The following is a 21,077-nucleotide window of genomic DNA, read 5'->3' as shown; positions in this document are numbered from 1 at the left end:
TTGGAGAAGAATAGTCTGGGAGAGGGGAAGGAAGAGGCAGGGTTTACCCCTGCAACCATCATTGTTAGCCCTAACTTTTGGTAGAGCTTTGCTGCTTTGGCTCGACTTTTTTAAACTTGAGAAATGTGTTTTTGTTTGTATTTCCATCTTACTACATTTTCAAACTATTTTAACTGTACCAGATTGTTTGAACATTAATAGGGGGAATGTTTTTCAGTCTTGATAGAGTTTCCAGGCAGCTTTTCATCTGCCAAGTACTATACCAGGCTTTGTGGTGGGGTTTTGCTTGGTTAGCTCTTAAGAATCTGCAAGGCAACTGTTCAAAATTGCTGACACATGTTAAGTAATGTGGAAATTGCCATCCTACTCCATTGAAGTCTGAGTGCTCACGTCGGCAGTAAGAAGAAGATCTGAACCTGAAAATTATATGTGAACTGTCTTAATCTGGGAGAGCCTTTCTAGGCATTGTCTTCCCTCTGACTCTGGCTAGTTTATCCTTTCGGTTTTGGGTATTGTTCTTTTTTGAGAGAAAAAAAAAAATTGCCTAGTCTCTTAAAACATCCGATTCTTGCCTCATCCATATATTTTTAAATTATTCAACCACATGTCCATATTTGGTGATGGCAGTTGAAGAGTAAAATCTCAGTTCTGTAGCTGAATATTAGGAGAGGTAATGCCTAGTTCTAACAGTAATGCTATTGGTATATGCCTATTAATAAGAATCCATCATCTTCTACCTCTCTCCTCCAAACCTTCACTTTTCAGCTTTGGGGCAGCTGTAATCAGCCTGTACAACTTCCCTTCCTCCTCTCATGAATAAATCCAGCTACCTTATCTTCTCTATCAGAAAGTCTTCCCTGGTTTTAACAGCCTCTCGAGAAGCGTATAAAAGGGGCTTTCACTGGCTGACAGGAAGCGAAATGAATAGAGGAACTTTTGATAATGCCCTGTCTGTCTGAGCAGAGGATCAACCCGACTAAATTGTACCAGATTAGTGAATGATAGTGCTTCAGCTGGGGCCAGAATTATAAGTTTTTAGTCTTGGAACAAGCAATGATTCTTTCTTAAACAGTGATAAACTCCCTCGTTGATTTGGAGACTTGCAGTCATCCATATTCAGTTAGTTTGGGTGGGTTTGGTTTTGTGTTTGGTTTTTTTTTTTTTTTTTTTTTTTCCCCTTTAGTCTGTATTCATGACTCTTAACAAGACTTGAGGGGTTTTTTTGGTAGTGGTGATTTTGATAAGACCTGTTGTGTCTACATGCCATTTCTGTCAGTTACTTTGGATTTTTATGCCCATAATGAAATCTTGTATATCACAATTTTCTTAATGTTGATTCATGTTGTGCTTCCTCACAGTCTTGCAATTAGCCCTGGGGTGGTTTGGATTTTTTTTTTTTTTTATAAGCAATGCTTTTGGTACCTGCAACCTTCAGCCTTAGGTGGGGTGAGTAGTGACTCCTTGCTTCCCACCCCACTTGGTCCAAACTTTCTGATAATCTAGCTCGACAGGAGGGACAAATGACTGAAAATCTAAATGGGACAGCTTAGCTAATTGCCTTAGGCTTGACATGTCTGCTGGATAATGCTAGTTTTATTGCAGTCCAACATGAGTGACATTTGAGGAAATGCACTGGTATAATACTGGCAACAGCAGTGGAAAATCTGCCCTATTGTTTCTGATATGTTTGCTGTCTGAGGAGCACCTTTTAGTTACAAATAACTGTCTGAAATGCAGCTGATAGAGTGAATGTACTTTTCTTTCTATAAATCACTGACTTTTCATGTCGTCCCCCCCAAAAAAGGGTAAGAGTGTTCCTATTTACTAAAATTTTGCCTTTTCCTCTGTGTTTTCAGGCCTTTTTTTCTTGGATTTTAGTACTGGAAAACTCTCTAATGACAACTTCGCTTAGGTAAGTGAAAAAAGATTTTTTTTTTTTTGTGGGTTTTTTAGAATCACTTCCCCTATCTTAACTTCTTCTGCATGTTGTGTTGTAACTGTGAGCTGCCAGCCAGCTGTGCTGCGTGTGCTGTGGTTAAGGCTAGAAAGATGCAGTAAACAAAAGTAGGGATAATGGCTGTAGGATGGCATAAGGACCTAATTTATTAATTTAATCAAATAAAGTGGACATGGTGCAGAATAATGAAATACAGCTTTCATCTGCATATTACTGCATAATCTCACCAATTTATAATTTTTTTTTCAAGAGATGATCTGCATTTTTTTTTTTTTTTTCCTGGAAAGTAAAGTTGTTTTGTTGGTATGACTTAATGTCATTTCGTTAGGAAAATGGAGCCTTATTACTTCTGGACCTGTAGCTGTACTCGCTCTTCCTCCATCACTTTCTCTTCCCTCTTTCCCTCAACAGTTCTAGGTAGGAGTTTCTGATAGGGAGGACAAATAATAAGAAGCTTCAGAGTTTTATATTTTTTTTTAGCCCAGAAGATGGGAGAACCTCAATAAATTTAACACCCCCTCTTCCATCTCCTGAACCTCATCTGTACTTCCATAATGCTCAATTCAAGCTGATCAGTGATAAATAGGGTTTCTGAGCGTTGCAAGCAACTTCTAAATACCTTTGCAAGCCCAGTTCCTGTGCTGCTACATAGCACAGGGGCATTCTTCTGAGTCCACGTCTGGCCCAGTGGTGTCTTCTGTGATAGGTGGAAGAGCTACATGTGTGGCTATACCAAATGTACTGTGTTTTCCTTTCTTTGTGATAGAGAGAAGATTTGATTGACCTCTGATGCAAGGCAACAAAACAAGTTCATCCCCAGATATGCAGCTAATTTGATACAGTAGTTAGAGTTGCTTGTAATTCTTGATGAGGCTAAATAGTAACTGTAGTATTCATGTGGGAATATAGTATCCTAGCATCTGTGCTGACAAAGATAAAAGTGCTGCTGTTCTTTGTAAAGTGTCTGTGAAAGTGTTTTCTTTTTACCTTGTTTTCTGTTGCTGGGTCTGTAGCAGTACCCACCTTCTCTCCCTTTTGATCTCCTTCCAGTGGATGGTCAGTGTGGAGGTTTCTGGCTTCTGTCTCTTGAGATGATGGACCTCAGTGAAACAAAATTGATAGAATCTTAAACCAGAAGTCTTCTCCAGTCTGCTTCTCCCTGGCATTTGTTTGTCTTCAGGGAGGACTCCAGGAGAAGTGAATAGGTCTTTAGCCTTAAAACCTCATTTTAGCTAAATAGAAAACTCCAGAGAAGCTCTTGGGTTCCCTTTAATTTTCCTTTTAGGTAGCTTGTTTGAGTTTATCTATCTGCCATTCCTTTGCCAAGATACCGAACCCAAGGTATCTTGTGTACTGTAGCTTTTGTCTTTTCCAGAAATGCACACGAACTGGCTGGTGGCCTCCAAGCTGCAGGGGCTCCACCAAAAGTGGACTTTCCAGTCCTAATAGGTGGTCTGCCTGGTGGTTTGCTAAACTGCAAGCAGGAGTAGACTGTAAGACAAAGCTGAAACTGGACATGCTGGCATCCTTTGCATTTTACTAATTCAGAGAAAAGACCTTAGCAGAGCCGTTCTGGTATACATCTCTGAGATAGCTTGTTGTTTGGGATCCAGCAACACTTCGCTCATGAGGCATGCTTGCCTGTTGCAGCATCCTTGCAGTTCCCTCACGACTCTCCCTCAACTACTACATAGCTTAAGGAGTGACTAATTTGCAGCCTGAGGGTGTATTTATTGATACTGCTGCCTCTCCAGAGAGAGGAGAGGAGTCTGCAAACCAGGGAAGTATTTAGGCAGCAGTTTTAAATCCTTTTAACTTTGTGTATTAGACACATCTATGAATATATGCAGACCTAGCTAATAAATAACCCAGGGAATGGTAGTTAAGAGGAAAGGACATAATTAATTCTGTCGTGTACTCTGCTTTAAAGTTGGATCCAGAGCAGTAATGTGTTACGCTGGAAAGGTAAACACTGTCATTATTCCACAACAAAATTCATACAAGGCTGACACTTGCTTTCCTCCTTTTGATTTAATAATATTTTTTTTTTTTTGCAATGGTTTGAGTATCTCAGATGGTCTTTGTTTGGTATGGTGTAAGCCTGATGAAGCCCCACCCTTTCCGAAGGGTCATTACTCCTTTATTTGAATTGAGTTTTGTATTAACGCTGCTTTGCTGACACAGAGCTGTTCGAGAAGGCTCTTCCTGTATTTGCTGTGGTTGGGGTGCTTGGCTGTAATTCCTGCAATATAGTTTGGAGGGAGGGTATTTCTGGTTCATCAAGTGATCCCTTTTCAGCTCCCCACATTTCAGTGTTGACCCAGGTCAAATGCATGTGCCACATAAAAGAAAAAATATAATCCTTTTTGTGGAGATGCTATTAAAAAGCTGATACAAGTTCCTGTTTATTTGCATCTCTCTTTCCTCCCCCTATACCACAGTGCAGTGAAAAGGTCTGACTGTAGCAAATGCAACTTTACATGGGTCTTTCCTTCCTTCCTTTTTTTTTTTTTTTCAGTAGGGAGAGTTGTATGGGGGAATCCATGATTTGCATCTTAAATTGTTTAAAGCTGCTGTGAGAATGATGCCTTTGCTAAAAGGTATAGCTGTCATGCTAAAAAGTTATATAAAGCAAGGTAGTTAATTACTTTCCAGCTTGTGGTGATAACTTATAATAGGAAAAAATGGTAAAGTGATTGCAGTTTGAAGCTCCCTCATTATTACTCATAACACAGCCTCTCCCCACTCTTTCACACTTCTCATCTTAGCAAATTTCTTGATGTATAGTTACACACACATACACAAAACCAAGCAAAGACTTTATATACCTATTCCTGTCTTGTCCATGATCCAGACAACCCAGCCTGGGTACCAGAAGATCACTTGAGCTTGTATTAACAAAGATGTGTGTATCCAGAGCGGGTTGGTGTTGTGCAACCCTTCAATGCCTCTTCCTGTGGAGTTTTCTTACAAGCTTTGCAGCAGCTCTGGCTCTTCCAGCAGAAGTCTTGGGCAGAAAACACTCATGAAGACACCAGTGGAATAGCTGATGCAGCTCAGCAGCCGCCTCCTAAAATAAGTGGTGGAAGGATGCCTGTTTCTCTTAGCAATATTTTCTTTGGAAGACAAGCATCTCCTCAGTATGTCCTTGGCTCTCTGTCTCCCTAGCAAACTATAGCACTGAATACCCCTTCCACTGTTCCCAGCTCAGTCAGTTTAAAAGTTCCTGGTTTAAAAACAGGATGGTAAACTATATTTCTGTGTTTCTTCAGGGTCTGTTGCTTTTGATTGCAGAAAGGTTGCAAAACTCCTAGGAATTTGGGGAGGGAGTCTTTCCTTGATACAGATCCAAAAGAAGTTGCGTGTTGTCAACTTGCACAAGCTCTTTCTTCGAAGTATGACATATTTTCTTAGGGGGATCTGATAGAAATTTGTTAGCCCTTGGTGGGTGGCACAAAGCACATTGACTGGAGGGGCTATTGTTTGGTGGTTAATGTGCTGTTTATTTTGCAGCCAGTGATCTTTTTATTTTGCTGAGGCAGATGGAGGGGTTCCCAGTTCCACAAGCATAACCCTGCGAGAGATTAGTTGGTTTTAGGTTTCACCACTTGGATGAGGAGGTTAGCCTGAGACAGAGATGCATCCCTGTGTATGGAAGTGGTTTTGGCCCAGATCTTGTCTAGCGATGTAAAGCCTGAGAAAGGACCAAGAGGTCGACTTCAGCTTCTTAAGGAATGCAATATATGTTCATTTTGGCATGTGTGGACTGCCGCTTTTTTGGTTTCAAAAAGGGTATAAAAAATTAGCTACAAGCCCGTGCTATTTGTAAAAAATACTCTAATTAGAGTGACAATTAGCTCTAAAGTAGGCTCTACTTTAGAGCAGCTACATAAATATTTATCAGTGATACTGAAGCACTAATGATAAAGCATCCTAGGAGATTTTTTTGTAAAGCTACAAAGCAAAGAGCATTTCTACCAGTCTCTGTCTCTTAGTATCATTCCTCCACTTTATCTGTCTCCCTGCTACCAAACTAAGCAACGTCTTCAATTGGCAGACACGAGAACTTATTTTTTTAATCAATACCAGTCTTAAGTAATTACTCTGCAGTTCTCCTAATACTTGTTACGGAAGTGAGCTCTTTTGCTCCTGTCAGTTAAAGGTCTGACATTTTTGATGGTGCCTAGAAAACTGAAGCTCTGAAACTAGCTAAAATGAACAGAAGCTCGTTTCCTCTTTGCTCACATGGTCACTTATTCACTTCCCCATCTGCTTTGACTTTGAAGATTGCTGAGGTTCTTCCTCTGTCTGACCCACTTGGCATAAGCTAGAGAAGATTATCTTTCTTCAGTAGCCAAGTTTATAGGGCTTCAGCTTATTCGTAAATAATCCTTATGGTTTTGAGCGCTGCCTTTCTCCTTTCCCCTTCAGAACTGACTTGCTGTTGTTTGTGTACAAATTGGGGAAATGCTTTTTCAGGCTAGATATAGGGGAGAGTTGGTGCAGTCGCTAGGCAAGAGGGCATGTAAAGTGAGCTGAGGATATTTCACTAAGTATCTGAGATTTTAAAGTATTGTGCAATTTCTATTTGTGGTCCTAGCACAAAAGAGCATCAACCATAGAGGATACCTTTGCTCTGCTAGTCCCTGTACAAGCACAGTTCAAGAGTACAAAATCAGTATGAGACAAAATACAGGACCTGGATATGCAGAAACATCTTTATAATAATATGTCCTTTTTTAACGTACTCAAAAGAGGAGGACAGGGTGATGCTCCATCCTTGCTTTCGTGCTTGAGTACCTGCACCAGTAATTGGTTTGCATTTGTGAATGGTTATTTTAAGGTAGCACTACAACTCTCTTTCATATTTACTGAACATAATTTTTTTTTTTATTCCAAGATGGAAAGTTGCAGTATCGCTGTGTTTAGGCTATTGGGTTACAATTGTGGTATCTGTGCAACTCTTTAGGTAACTACTTTGGGTGTCTCTAAACAATGGAAATGACCTCTTCTGTTCCTATATAGGTGCGTGCTGTGTCATAAGAGGTTCTGTTGAGTAGCTATCAATAGTGGAAACAGATACAAGTTTTATAGAATAGATGGTTAATTCTTCTAATCTGACTTAATCTTAAAATTAATTTTAAGATTATCTGAAACAAAAATCCCAAAACCTTCCTCTGAATGTTTGTACATCCTAGTCAGGCAAGTCTAACAAACCAATTTTCATCTAAGCATTGGGCTCTCTACAGTTACTAAACCTTTGACTTCTGTATGTTTGTAGATACAAATGAATAATAAGAGTAACAGAATAAATGTCTTTGTTTTGGCCTTTCCTTAATAAGGGAGTGGTTGGACAGCCAACACAAATAACATATGAAAGGCTTGAGGTCGTAGTCTTGCTGTCTTTAACCTCTTTTTCCGCATTTCTCATTGCCCGGAGTGAGCTCTGGCAGCTGCTACAGTCCTTTGCTTTTGCCCCAAATGAACCAAGGTGTAAATTCACATCTCCTTTTTCCTAGTAGCTTTGCATCAACCAGGAGCGAATGTATCTCTGGGGTTGTGCATCCTTTTTTCTTCCTTAACTCTCCCACATCTTCTAGTCATTTTACTGCTGCCAAAGCACAAGGTGATTTTTAGTTTTCTTTTACTTTTTGTTTGTTGGGTCTCGTGGGCACATGACATTTTTGGTGGACTCAGAGGTTCTGCAGACCAGCTTCTCTTGATTTGAACTTTCAGACCTTGTGATCTGTATGTGGTCCTTCTGGCCTCTTGGTAGCAAAAGATAGCAGCACTTCATGGAAAGATAGGCACTAATTTTGTCCTGCTTTGAACATGTGGGATTCCAAGTATTTCCTATTAGATGTACTACTAGTATAAACAAACTGTTTTGTTTAGTATAAACTATTCATCCTGATAGGATTGGAGACATCTTATAAAGTAATGCCTATAAATTTAAAAGTAATATTTGTCATTATTTAACTAAACATAAATCAGGATGATATACAAAGAACACAAAAGTTACCAGCCCAGGGACCTGAAAGACAGACCTACTTGCACATAGACTGTGCACTATTTGTCCATTTCCCTATTAAATGTAAGGCATTGCACACCTAATGAATACCTTCTTAAATTTGTGTCAATGATAGAATGCATGTGTATTGCAGTGGACACAAATTTAAGTTTTACAGTTACAGAATACACATAGGAGGCATGTAGGATGAATAGATATTAAGAATGGCAGATACCTTGCAGGTCTGGTGCAGCATCTTTGCCTCCTTAGTTGGCCTGATACAGCTGACTCTAAATTGAAGCCTTTAAACTGGAAGGGGTAAAGTACTGGGTAGCATGTTGTAAAAAGTCTTGTAGAATGTGAGAGTAGATGAGTAATTCTAAAAACATAATGCTGGAGAGAAGTTTCCATGCCAGCTGTTAAATTTCATTGCTGTGTTAATTAGAAAGGAAGAAGCCCCTTAGTTTTTATGAATTTTTCCAACATGGTTGAAACTCTTATCACATTAGATGCAACAACAAAATGATCAAGCACTTGTCTGGATGCCAGCAGCCTCATAATTCTAAACTTAATTGTATTTTTAGGAATCGTTGTTAACTTTTTTAAAAATAAAGCTTAAGACTTGGAGAAAAGCAGATGCTGGTGGACATGGGGAGGGATAGAGGAAAAAATATAGTGTTCTTGGTAGTGAGGTGACCTTTGGCTCTCTAGTCTTGTTTACCAAGTAGTTGTTATTTTTCATATATAAAATGTAAAGTTTTACCTTTGAGGAACCTCATTTTAGGGGGTGGAGAAGTTCATAATGCATTCAATGCCTGAGTTCAGCTCATAATCTAAGAGTGCATTCAGTATTTTCATATTCTGAGGGTATATGAGCTTTTAGTTCATCAGACTTCTAAAAAAAATTTACAAATTTGCAGATGTGTGAGGGACTGGGAGGGGAAGCCCTTGCCTCTAAGTGGTGGTAAAGTTTAAAACTCATATGGGTATGGCTCTGATCAACATCCATTTCAACGTTCCCATAAAAAGCTTATGACTTGGCAGGGTTTCAAGGACCAAAAAAAAAAAATGCTCTGTATACAACATGTTTTATTAATGTTGAAGGAGTAATGTTGCTGTATTTCAGTGTCTGCCACTGCACAGAATAAGTTCAGTTTGGCTCTTGCAGATTTTGGCTTTTCCCCTGAATAAAACAAGGTGTGACTTCACATCTGCTTTTTCCTAGTAGCCTTGTATTAATCAGGAGTATACATAGCTTCAAGTTGTGGCTAGGTTTCCTCCTTTTTCTTCCTTAATTCTTCTGTGTTGCAGAGTAAATTCATGATTCTTGACCCTCAGCTGGTACTGTAAAGTGTATTCGTGTAAACTTTGATGTTAAGCATCACATCCCACTTGCTGTGATGACTTTTTGCCTCCTTTTAAGCTATATGTAAAGGTGAATTTGAAATTAGGCAGCTGAGAAAGAAGTAGTCTGTTAAAACTTGGCAAATGTGGTTGACCTAATAAAAGCAATTTAAAAAAAAAAAATTGAAGGGAAATCAGTGTTGTAAAACATGAACTTCAAGATGAAATTGGTGAAAGAAATTTGTGCAGCCAAAATGCTAGGGAAGGCAGATAAGATAATTCAAGCACAAAATCACAGTTTACAACCACATATTGGTATTACTTGGTAAGATTACCTCTGCGTTGGGCTTGGCTGGGGATCAACAAATGGTTTAGGGAAGCGGCTGGAGTGGGATCACTTGTGGTGTGCAAGGCATCGGGTCACGCACTGAAACAGGAGTCTGAATTCAAATACTGAACACTGGCCTCTTTTAGTGCTGTGCAGACTGGCTGTAGGACACAGCCTGGGTTCTTTGAGACTTTTCAGAAGTGTGGGTATGACTTCTTAAAAGTAGCTTTTGCTCCCTGAGTTATCATACTGTTAAATATTAAGTGAGAAAGCTATTTCTCCATCTTATGCTTCTGATTTGTGGGTACTATTGCTTAATTAATATTTATGAAGCACTTGGAGCATTTTAAAAGTGCTGTAGGATTGTAAAATATTACTGCATTTGCGTGTGCATGCTGTTAAGCATGGAGATTTCCAGCTCCTGCTGCGCGTGTGCTTGGCTGAGTCACACAGGTTCTCCCTGACCCAGTTTTCTATTTGTTTGCTCACTCTTCCCATTTGACCCAAGCCTTCAATTCGTTCCTTGTCCTTCTCCCTGCCATGGGTTTGTCAGTCTGTCCCTCAAGGATCAGGCAGTTCTGTTCCTTCCTTCATCTCTGCAAGTATTCAGGGTCAGGGTGGATAAGGCTTTGAGCAACCTGATCTGGTTATAAATGTCCCTGCCCATGGCAGGGGGGTTGGACTAGGTGGTCTTTAAAGGTCCCTTATAACCAAAACCATTCTGTGATCTCCTCCATAGAAGCCCCTTTGAAGCTAACAGTGGTTTTTCCTTTGCCCTGTTCCAGGGGTGCCCATGGACACCTTGACCCTCTTCCCCATGCCCATGAGGTTAGGCATTGGTTCTTGGCAGCAAGTCAAACATTTCTTCCTCCAGTTCCTCCTTTGTCTCTCACACAGGCCCTGCAGAGTGGTTAGGCAGTTGCTCTTTAGGGAAACCATTTGGTCTTTTGATTTGCTTCCCCAGGAAGGAGTTGTGTGAGCCTTAGCTGCTTTTCTCCCCATGGTGGGCATGGAGATCCTTAGAGCTGGAGAAGAGTTCAAGGGCAGCAGCTGGATCTGGACTGAGGCTGCGGATGGATGTGCATGTGGGTCAAGGCTGCAAGCCAAAAGTGTTTTGGTGCTGCCTGTGGCAGGGACAGAGCGAGAAGGTGCTTTTCCAGGAAAGACTGGGGGAAGGTTCATCTGGAGCTGATGTGGCTATTATGGCCAGATGTGGTGCTCCCTCTGCAGAAGTCATCCTGTTACGGCAACTGCTGCCTTTGTGAGTCTCTGGCATTGACTCCATCTGACCTCTAAAAGTTTTGAAACTTTTTTGGTATTCATCAGTACTAGACAGCTGAAAACCATCCATGTGAGCATGATTAGTTATTTGAAGAAATTCCCGCTTCCCAGATCAGAGTGGGCTGGACTTTTAAAGAGGCTTAATGTATTATCTGCAGATGGAAACAGAAGTTTAGCACTGGACTGTCTAACAAGAGTTGCAGAAATATCACCTGCTTCACCAAAAGCTGAAATCCCTTTGTTTGTAACCAAATTGAAGCTCCTTGGGACTTGCTGGTGTTACCTGCGGTGCTGGCATCAGCACTTCTGGCTGGCATCCTCTGCAGGAAGAAAAGCTCGTGTAACTTGGTCTGCTTCCCCTTGCTGAGCCAAGGCTTTAATTCAAGCGTGGATAAAGCAAGGAATTTGATCAGACTCCTAACGTCGGTCACACTTTGAAGGAAGTGAAATGGAGTAGAGCTGAGTTACAGAACACAAGGTTTCTCTTGTGAAGTTTGAAGTGTTTGGCAGGTCCCTGAAAATATGCGTGAATAGTCCTCATGAAGTTGCTGTGTACTTTGGTTCTGCTCCTTGCTGTTACTGTCGTGCGATGAGCTCACTGTGTGGACGATACAGAAGAATTTCATTTTTTTTGTTTGGTCCTGACAGCCAGCTCCCTCAGCATCACTCAATCTTGGATATTTATGGCTTGAGGTAAGGTTTGTGTTGAGTTGCGTTTAATCTTAAATGAGGTCTATATTCAGTCTAGCAAAGGAGGAAAAATTGTGTTATGCTGCAAGCCTTCTCGGGTTATGTGGGTTTTCTTAAAATAAAAATGAGGGGAAAGGAAAGGAGAATGGATGGTTAAGTGGTTTCAGTCACTATTAATGTTTGCGTACTGCAGCATTAACTTGTATTTCATCTCTTTTCCCAGGGGTGGAAGAGGAAGGAAAGGAAGAAGGAAGTTGGGTGTACAATATTAGTTCAACTAAGTTAGTGCTTGTTAAACTGCTGCGTGTTACAAAGCTAAGGTGGCTTTGAGGTTTTTAAGGCTTAGTTTTATACCTACGAGTCTTGGAGTTGCAGTCTCTTGGAAGATCTAGACTTTAATTGATGTTGTCTTCATGGGGTGAGATTGAGCTGAATGTGCAGCAGGACCTGGAGAGTTGACATTTTTTGCTAATTTAAAGTATTTCTCAGCTCCTGGCAAGGCTGCAAGGTGTCATGAATATTGATAGCACATAAAATTTTGTTCTGGATTCCTTCAGCACTTTCTGCTGTGCTCCTTCCCATCTACTTTCTAGCCACTAGTTACCACCTTTTTTTCTTTCTTATTTCTTTTTTCCAACAGTTTGTTTAACAAGGAATGGCATGTTGCAAACAAACCAAACCTTGGGTAATATAAAAATCTCATAGCTGACCCTGCTGTGAGTGGAGTTTTAGGTGGGGAGATGATCTCCATGAAGAGGTCATCCCATGATCTCCTTTGCTATGCCCCAGCCCATGAATTGTGTGTCCACCATTCACCTTAGCTTCAGTTCAGCTGGAACCGGAACTTTAGTGTTTATGCCCGTTTAAGAAGTTAATCTTTCCAAAAGGTGCTGAGCTGCTTGGAGTGGTGTGGTTGCCTCGGCTACAGGAGTGTAAACCAGTAACGGGATAAACATTTGCTGCTCTTTATTTGCATGGAGAATTACAAGAACCTGGGATATGTTTAGTGACTTGGAACAATTTTTATTTGAGTGTTGGCTTGGTCACAACCTGCGTGCATTTAAATAGTGAAACGAAGCGTTCAAACCATGAAATGCAATCAGAAAAATCTGCAGTCCCCTTATATCAGCTGACCTTGGTCTAACAAACAAAACAATTTTGCTTTATCTGTTTTTTTTTGTTTGTTTGTTTGGTGTTTTTTTTCAGTTAAACATCATATATATAGGACTAAGTTACTGGCATTTAATCAAAGCATCTATGAAGCCTGCCCATTGCTCTGTGTATTGCACAGGTTGAAAAGCTTTGCCACTGCACAGATTGATAAATTAAATGCATAAAAGCAAAGGAAAAAGGGATTAATGTGAGAACTATAGAGCTCACTTGTTGGTATTCCTGTGACTTGATTGCATCTGTAGTTTCTCCTAAACTTAGGCTCATATTGTGCCATGGGATAGCTGAAGCTGCTCACTTGAGAGTTCTGGAGTGACATTTATCAATGTGGCCTCTGAAGACAGAGCTGACTTATGCTGTAACCGGTCCCTCCCCAGTGAAATCATGGGTGTGTTTGGCCTTCCATCCAGCTGGTGTATTTATAGAGCTGAATTGGACTTTTGTGGAGGGGGAGGAGTCATCTGGTGATTTGCAGGATCTCCCTCCCTTGCGTAAGAGCTGCTGAGCTCTGCAGCTTCTGCTGCTTGGTCTCTCCCAGCTTCTTCCCGAGCCCTGGGAAAGGGGTGAAAAAAGGTGTTCATCATCTTGAGGCTGGAGACTGTTGGGAGGTTGCTGATGTCATTCGATGACTTTTTCATTTTAATGTGCAGTGTTGGGTCTATTTAAGCAACTTCAAGAATCGGGTCCTGTAGAGCGGATCAGGAAGATGCGTGTAAATGTGACCCTCATGCATTGTCCCTTTTTTATGTGATAATTGCTGTCAGGTAAGAAGTCCTCTTGCAGACAGATAGATGGGGTGTAGGGTTTTTTTAGGCACAAATAGAGATGCAGCATGGTGTTTGCCAATGTTTATGGGTAATACTGGAAAAGTTGATGTTCTTTCCTCACTCCTGTTAGCCTTTATGCTTAGCTTCTGTGCTGCCATGACCTTCTAAGATGTGTGGTCTGTATGTAACTTAAAACATACAGCAAATAAACTTGTCCAGGCAAGAACATGGCCTTGATGCACATTTGCTACCTAGAGCCCTAGGCCTGAAAGAAATATTAGTGTTAGAGATGGTGGTAAGGAGTAATCTTCCAGGTCTCTCTCTATATTTAGTCCTTTTAAGGTTTTAGCTATGCTCTTGGACTGTAATTTATTTAATTGCAAGGGACATAAATCTTATTGTTACATTACAAGGGAATGCAAAGAAAAACCCCAACTTCTTTCAATTCAAAGTACATTCCTCATATTAGGAAAGAAAAAAAGTGCTCAACAGTGATGCTGAAAAGCATATACCTTTTGAAGCTGTGTGGAGATGAATATTCAACCTATGAGCCAGTAGCAAGCTGCAGCAAGGATTATGTGAGAGCTTTGTGTGGGAGGAATTTAATTCACCCATAGTTTACATAATATAAGAGAGAAGACCCCTCTTTCCTTTACTTACTGGAGTAGCCCCACTAAAGTCAGAGCTGCTATTCACATGAAGGAGGATTTGCAGATTACAGTCTAATTTAGATGTATTTATTTGTGGAAGACTGCCTTGATAATGCTAACGCACAATTTATTACGTCTGTTAAGCTTTCAGATTTCCATCCAGTTTAGGAAGAATTCACTGGACTTTATCACTCTGGAAAATGAGTCTGTCATTTCCTGAAGAGTAATAAAGAGCATTAGCAAAGATTGTAATGTCTTTCAAGACCCAGCAGTGTTTCTGTGTAGTGTTTGTGGGCTGCCTGGCACAGAGTGCCCAAAAGGCCGTACCTTGATGTTATAATATCTAACCAAACAAAGCACAGCTGGCTGAGCATTGCCAGCAGTTCTTGACAGTGTCTGTGAGTTAGAATGCACAGGAATAACAAAGCCCCATTATATAAATATGGGAGGGTGGTGGAATCAGAACGGACTTGCCTGGACTTGCCTCTGCAGGGACAAATTAGGAGTTTGTGCTCCCAAAAGTGACCTCCTGTCAGACCCAAGGATCCAGCGTCAGCCTTTATACCTTTTCTTTGTGGTACTTTTAGGAGGGTGATAAGTTGGAGGTGAGGAACCGCTTCATATGAAGCAAAAGTGAGCTGCTCTCTCTGGAGATTGAACAGAGTTGGGTCCTCAGACTGAGGAGAAGTCACGAGACAGCAGCTTAATGGACCCTACACTTTTTCGAGGTATGCTTCTTAAGCTGCTGTGATCATGTCTGTCTTGGGATACACTTGTATTTCTTTGCTGTGTTTGAACATACTCTTTGAATGTGTTGAGCACCTTTCTCCATCCTACTACACGTGACTGTTGTCTGAACATCAACAGCCCAGATGCTCATCCTTTCCATTTAAGCTGTGATGCCTCTGGTGACACTTGTTTGAGAAAGTTTCCTCTTGTTACTCATGTTCCCCTCCTTGCTGTGTGAAGGCACTGAGTTATATTTAGTGTTCTTTCCTCCTGCTGCTCCAGTTCAGATAGGGCTGGAAAGTTCTCCATCAGAAATTGGTAAGGATTTTCTGGCTGCCTTAGGGTACTTTCCTTCCATTCCTTGCCACTCCCTCACATCACCTTGTGACAGCAATGTTTCTGCAGGAACACAGTGTACCTGAGAGGCAGGATACGTGTTTCCTGTGGTAGTTAATCATCGTGGATGCTGATGTGGAGTAAGTTTGTGTGGCCAACAACAATGATCAATGCTAGTTTTTAAGAGGAGCAAAACTGGGTGTGAGAGCTGGGTTACTGGTAGGACCCTTTCCTATGGGAAGAAACAAAAGCCAGTGACTTTCCAGCTTTGTATTTGGGGGAATCAAATACATAAAGGATCTCTTCTGCAAGACTGGTTAGATATTAATGCAGCTGGACCAAGTAGATCAAGCAATCTTTCACTAGGTGCATGAACAGCATTGTGTGATGCTGCCTCTGTACACCTTTAGTGTTCATTCCTCTTATGCCCCATCCACCCAGTACAGAACATCTTCTGAGGATGGAAACTACAGTGGATGCATGCTTTTTATCCTCACGCAAGAGTAATCCTTGGTGCCTTGTTTTTCCCCTTCCACTGCTGTCCTCCAGCCTGCTTCTGCTGAGATAGCTCAGTGCTGGGCTGCTGCTTGAAGGCAGACAACATGATGTAGTGTGGGAACAGCTTCTCGCTGACAGTGTCCCTGAGCTAGTGATAAAGAGGAGTCCTGAGACATTTTTCTGCAGACCACAGTCCAGATTGCTCTCACGCTCCCTTCTGTCTCGTGTTTATCATACCCGCTCCAAGCAGTGTAGGAAGGGGGTGTGTCTGGACTGCTTTTATTTGGAAAAAAAAAAAAAAAAAGTTGAAACATTTGATCAGTCCTGAGAGGTAAGAATAATAAACGTGGTAAAATGTCATATTTTTAATTAGAGAAATTTCATACATCTGAGATAGAAATTGTTGCATTGTAAACTTTATATGCAGTGCAACAGGCAGATGAGGGATTTTTTTTTTTTTTTTTTACTTGTTTTATTGCAAGACAGTGTTGCAGGAGAGTTCAACATTAATGCATCTAGGATGAGGGTATCTTGGACTTATAGTGAGAAATTCTACAGAAAGAACGAAACCATCAAAATGACAAAAACCTCACATTTCCCCAAGTCTTCCAGAAGAGTGTAGCTCAGAGGTGTGTCTCAGCCTGTATTATGTTGTGCGGCTCAGATGCTCTGTGGTCAGTGGTAGTCTTTTCATTCTTTGTAAAGTGGCCTTGAGCAGATGGATCCTGAGTTACCTGACTTGAAGGGACTTTTCCCTTCCCATAGCTTTAAAATGACTTCTGTTTTCGTCATTTATGTGCATTGGGACCATCCAGTAAAGACACACATGCTTACAATAAAAAGAAGACTGAATCTGCATTCTTCTCTGTTGCTTTTATGTGGGCCTTTTGGCTCATGACTCACAGGCTCTTGTAGAGGCTTCTGAGCCAAAAATGCAGCTGCATTTTTGTGTCACATGCTGCCTTGCCAGGTCCAGTAATAGCAACTATTGGACAAGAGAGAAGAGAATAATACAACCTGCCTTACCGCAAGAGTGTGTGGAATCATACTCGTGGGCAGTTAAAGATGACTTTCATAGCAAGTAAACATTTTTATAAACTTCCTCCATCTCATCCCTGTGCATATTCTGCTTGTTAACTCCCTGGATGGTTGTGGAAATAGAGACATCCTTTATTACTGGTACTATGGTTTTGTGATGGAAGACCTATTACCAGTGACTGAATTGTGAGATGTTCCTGGAAGAGTACGATCCAGCAGTAGGAGAGAGGGTTTGAATTACAGCTGCAAAGCACTGAGAAATGTGTTGTTTTGGCAATTATATTCATCTGAGAAAAATGCAAAGCAGAGACCCTGCTGGATCCTTCCCTGTGTAATGCAGATGTTTCCCACAAAAGTTCACGAGCGTGTTGTGCACATCATCAACTATCCCCAAAATGTTACTCTTGTCTGTCTTTCATCTTTTTAAGATTTTAGTTTTACACTGTGCTATGAGAAGATTTGTCTTATTGAAAGACAATCTAGATGGAGCAATCTTTTGTATTTTGAAGTGATGGGTTGGTAGTTGGGCCCTTCTTTAAAACCTTTGGAGAAGCCCTGTGATGGTAATCAGTTGCATCTGATCAGAAGACAGGCTGTAAGCTTTGAACATGTGCATTTTTTCCCGTTAAACAGTTGTGTCCTGTGTTGGATCCCTCCTATAGTATATGGAGTATATATTTCCTAAGTTTGTAACAGCATTTGATATCTAGCCCATGCTTCCCCTTTTATATAATATATATACTTTCTTAATATATACAATTTGAAGTGCTCTTCATTGCATTTCTGTACAAGCTTATGAAGCTTATCTTCAATCCATTACTAAAGCATTGCAAATACGGACAATGACTGTAAGCAGTATATGCTATCAGCTGAGAAAAACGACCATCTTGGAGGCTTTTATTTTAAAGATTACTTTTTGTTTTAATTAGGAAAAATGTCAGCTTGCCAGTATTTCAGTGCTGCTTCTTTTTCCTTACTGCAGCTTGCAGTCTTTCTTCACGGGAAGATAAGTACCATTTCTTTGTGCAAGATAGTGGAATGTGTGGTTTGTCCTGCTGCTGCATCCCCTTGTTGGAGGTGTTGGTCAGAGAAGGTCCCCGTCCCCACAGAGATGGGGAAGGAACACAGTTGGACCATAAGCCAAACAGCACTGTGTGTTCTTGCACTCTAGGAGCCTTGCTGGAAATAAGAAACCAGATGTGCTTGTAATGGGATTTTGGGTGATAAACAAAACAATACAAGAATCTTTGTTTTATAAATCTCTTCATTACACTGCAGTATTTCCACCTTGAGTGCTTCAGGACCTGATTAGTGTAGGTGGATTTACAAACTGCTGACATCCAAATGTGACCCTGCCCCAGCAACTCCAAGTCCTACATTTTAAATTTTCTGTTAAATTCTAATCTGTAGCTGTCATGTGGATAAGTGTGTCTTTCACTGCTTGATAGACATCTGTGATGATACATGAAAAGCTATATAATAAAACATACCTATGTTTTGCCTATATTTACCTCTGAAGATAACTGTGACTGCAATTTTAAGTCACTGATGATTTGTATGGGGAAACAGCAAAACACAGACTCAAACCCCAAGTTTTTCCCCCAGTTACTTCCAATAGTTTCAATATTTGAGAAGATAAGTCTCCCAGACAGTAGTTTTTCCTCAGTGATAGCAATTATCCTTTTACATTACACATTTTATGTTTATTGTTATTTTAATAACTTGCAGTTTGGATTTATGAAACTTCTTTGATGCTTTGTCAATGTGAACTACGCATGTTAAGATTTCTTTTCATAAATATTTTGAATAAACCTTTGCTGGCTTTTCATTAAAATTTAACTAATTCCCTTTGGAAGCACTGAGATGTAGCTGAATCTGCTCTGTAAGGACATGTAAGCATACCTGTGCATGTACCTTTCATGCAAAATGGGAATGTCCTGTAGCCACAGAAAGAGATGACTGCACTACTGGTCTCTTCCTTCTCCCTTTCTTGTGCCTTGGTCCTGCAAGGGGCTGAGCACTGTGCCATTCTAATGCAGCAGAGAGCTAGGTCCCATATCTAATACCATCCAGATGAGTATTGCCGCTGACCTCGATGACCTGCTTAGTGTTAAACCACTGCACACTATGCTGAGCAATGTTGAATGCACTGGGGGATTGAGGTCTTGGCTGGCCCAGAGACTCAAGCATTTACTTCATATCTCCTGACTGATGATTACTCGAGGAGGATGAGACCCGTCTTGTTTGATGTCAGCCAGCTAAAAATTCAGGCAAGTGCTACAAGCATTGAGAAGATGGGCACCCCAGAGCATGCTTCTTCGATTCTAAAATTGCTGAAACAAACTGGCCTGTAGACAGAGAGGAGTTGACTAGCTTAGCCTGTACCCAATTTTTAGAGAGGTAAAATGGGGTAATGGGTATCTTCCCCTCCAGGTGCACCAGGTACCAGAAATTGTTAAACATCACTGGCTTTGCAAAGTTCCAAACCAGGTAAAATTGTTGTGATTTACATCAATACCCAGCTTAATTGATAAGAACAAATGGCATCTATGTTTAGGCCATGCTGTTTTCTTTGTCCTGTTGCTCTCAGGCATTAAGAGAGAGGAAGGGTCTGGGAACAGTGCAGTAACTGAACAAAACAAGGTGAATCAAGGGCAGAGCAGGAGGCTTAACTTGCAATTTCCTTGTCTTTGTTGGTTTAAGTCTGACCCTCCCCATTGTTTAATGTTTTGTATTTCATTTCCTCGGTTACTTAAGGAATGGTTGGGGCTTCAAACTGTGGTCAGGTGGGGCATGCATGCAAGGTTCAAATAAAGAACCTGTTTCTTCTTTCCATCGGAGCTTTTAAAATGGGTCAGAGAAAGTAAATGCTGGTTCCAGAGGTGTAGAGAGAAACCTTTTCGTTCAGGTTGGCTCATAACTTGGTTCTGTAGCCTTGAGGATGAAAAAAGCAAGTCCAACGTCAAGTGTTCTGGCGAAGCATTGAAGGAGCTACATCAGTGCATTAGTGAGCAGAGTTTTGCTGGCAGCAAAACTAGATTTGATCTTTTGTTGCATCTCCATGTTGAGCTTTTGTTTCCAACCGTAGCACTTTGCTCCTTTCCTCTCCCACTGCTCTGGCAGTTGAGAGCTGGAATTTGCAAAGGAAAAACAACTGTAGTTCAAGCTGTGGAAAAGTTACTGAAGGCAAATCCTTCGGGGTTATTGGGCTTGGTTGCCAACTTTGAATTGCTCCTGTAAGTATTTAGAGACAGGCCTAATCCTGAAGTCATGGGCTTGAGGGGAAAATGGGGGTGAAAGTTTTCAGCCTACAATAGAACTTTCTTCTGACCCTAATGTCATCTGAAGTCCAGAAACAACCTCTCACCCTAAAATTAAAAAAAAAATAAAAAATCATTAGGTAGATGTTTATCTCCTGTAGAAACACTGGAAAAACTTCGTTTTTTTCTCTATTTCTATGTCTGACCGCACCTTTCCCATTCCTCCGTAATCACATGCATACCTGCTAGCCCATTGCCACTCTGGTGGTTTGCATGAAAATATCTGTTGCTTAGGAGTTAATCTGCTTGTGCTAGTTGTCCTTCATCTACCTGAAGTTCTCAGGAGATTTCTTCCTCTTGCGTCACCCCCAAGAATTTAGATGCCAGTAAAGAGCCCTTCCCCTGTGTCCCTGGGGAGCTTGCTCACGAGGAGGCCCCCAGGGCCCTTCAGCCGGCTCACCCCGCCATGCACACACGTCTCCGCAGCTGGCCTAGGCCTGGGCGCACGGGGCTGCCCCAAGAGCAGGCCCAGGACTTCCCTTGCGCCGCTCCCTGTGCTCCGGCCCCTTCTCCTGGATCGGGGAATCTGGTCTGGCAGAAAACTAACGTGGCAGAAGAAATGTGGGTCTCAGCCTAGCTGACCCTGGATCCAGCCAGCAGTGGACTTGTGGGTGGTGGCAGCCTTGAGGTGGACAAAACTTCTGGGTGGCAACTGTGTGAGTTTGGCCTAAATCAGTTGTTGAAGCCTCACCAGAACTGGAAGGCCTCAATGGGGGAGACTTAGCAGAATAGCATCTCTAAGGCTTAGCTGTATCTTTTCCTGGCACTGTTAAGTGTCAAGTCTTTACTGGATGATCTAAGAGCTGTAAGATTTGTTTGCCTTTTGCAAGCTGGCTGCTGAAGAGATTTTCTGTGAGGATGTAACTCTTAATGAATGGTCTTTCTTCACCTGTGCCACTGATCACTTATTACGATCTGATGGGTTATCTGTGATCTCTAGCAACCTCTAGTGCTAAACG

At 41.3% G+C, this 21,077-nt stretch overlaps 1 protein-coding gene across 7 annotated transcripts in view; it reads left to right on the top strand.

Moving 5' to 3' along the window:
- AKAP13 (A-kinase anchoring protein 13) overlaps positions 1-21,077 on the top strand; it is a 224,007-nt gene that overhangs the window by 19,230 nt on the left and 183,700 nt on the right. For 6 of the 7 annotated variants that reach the window (XM_074917611.1, XM_074917615.1, XM_074917614.1 and 3 more), the window contains exon 2: positions 1,857-1,912. The gene's annotated coding sequence lies outside the window, so the exon portion shown is untranslated. Of the gene's footprint in view, positions 1-1,856; positions 1,913-14,784; positions 14,926-21,077 lie in introns of all 7 variants that reach the window. The other variant, XM_074917610.1, reaches the window with a different exon arrangement.

The sequence above is a fragment of the Athene noctua genome, chromosome 13 (assembly GCF_965140245.1).
Source record: "Athene noctua chromosome 13, bAthNoc1.hap1.1, whole genome shotgun sequence".
Lineage (NCBI taxonomy): Eukaryota > Metazoa > Chordata > Aves > Strigiformes > Strigidae > Athene > Athene noctua.
Note: the sequence above shows the minus strand (reverse complement) of the source record. Positions and strands in the feature narration are given on the sequence as shown.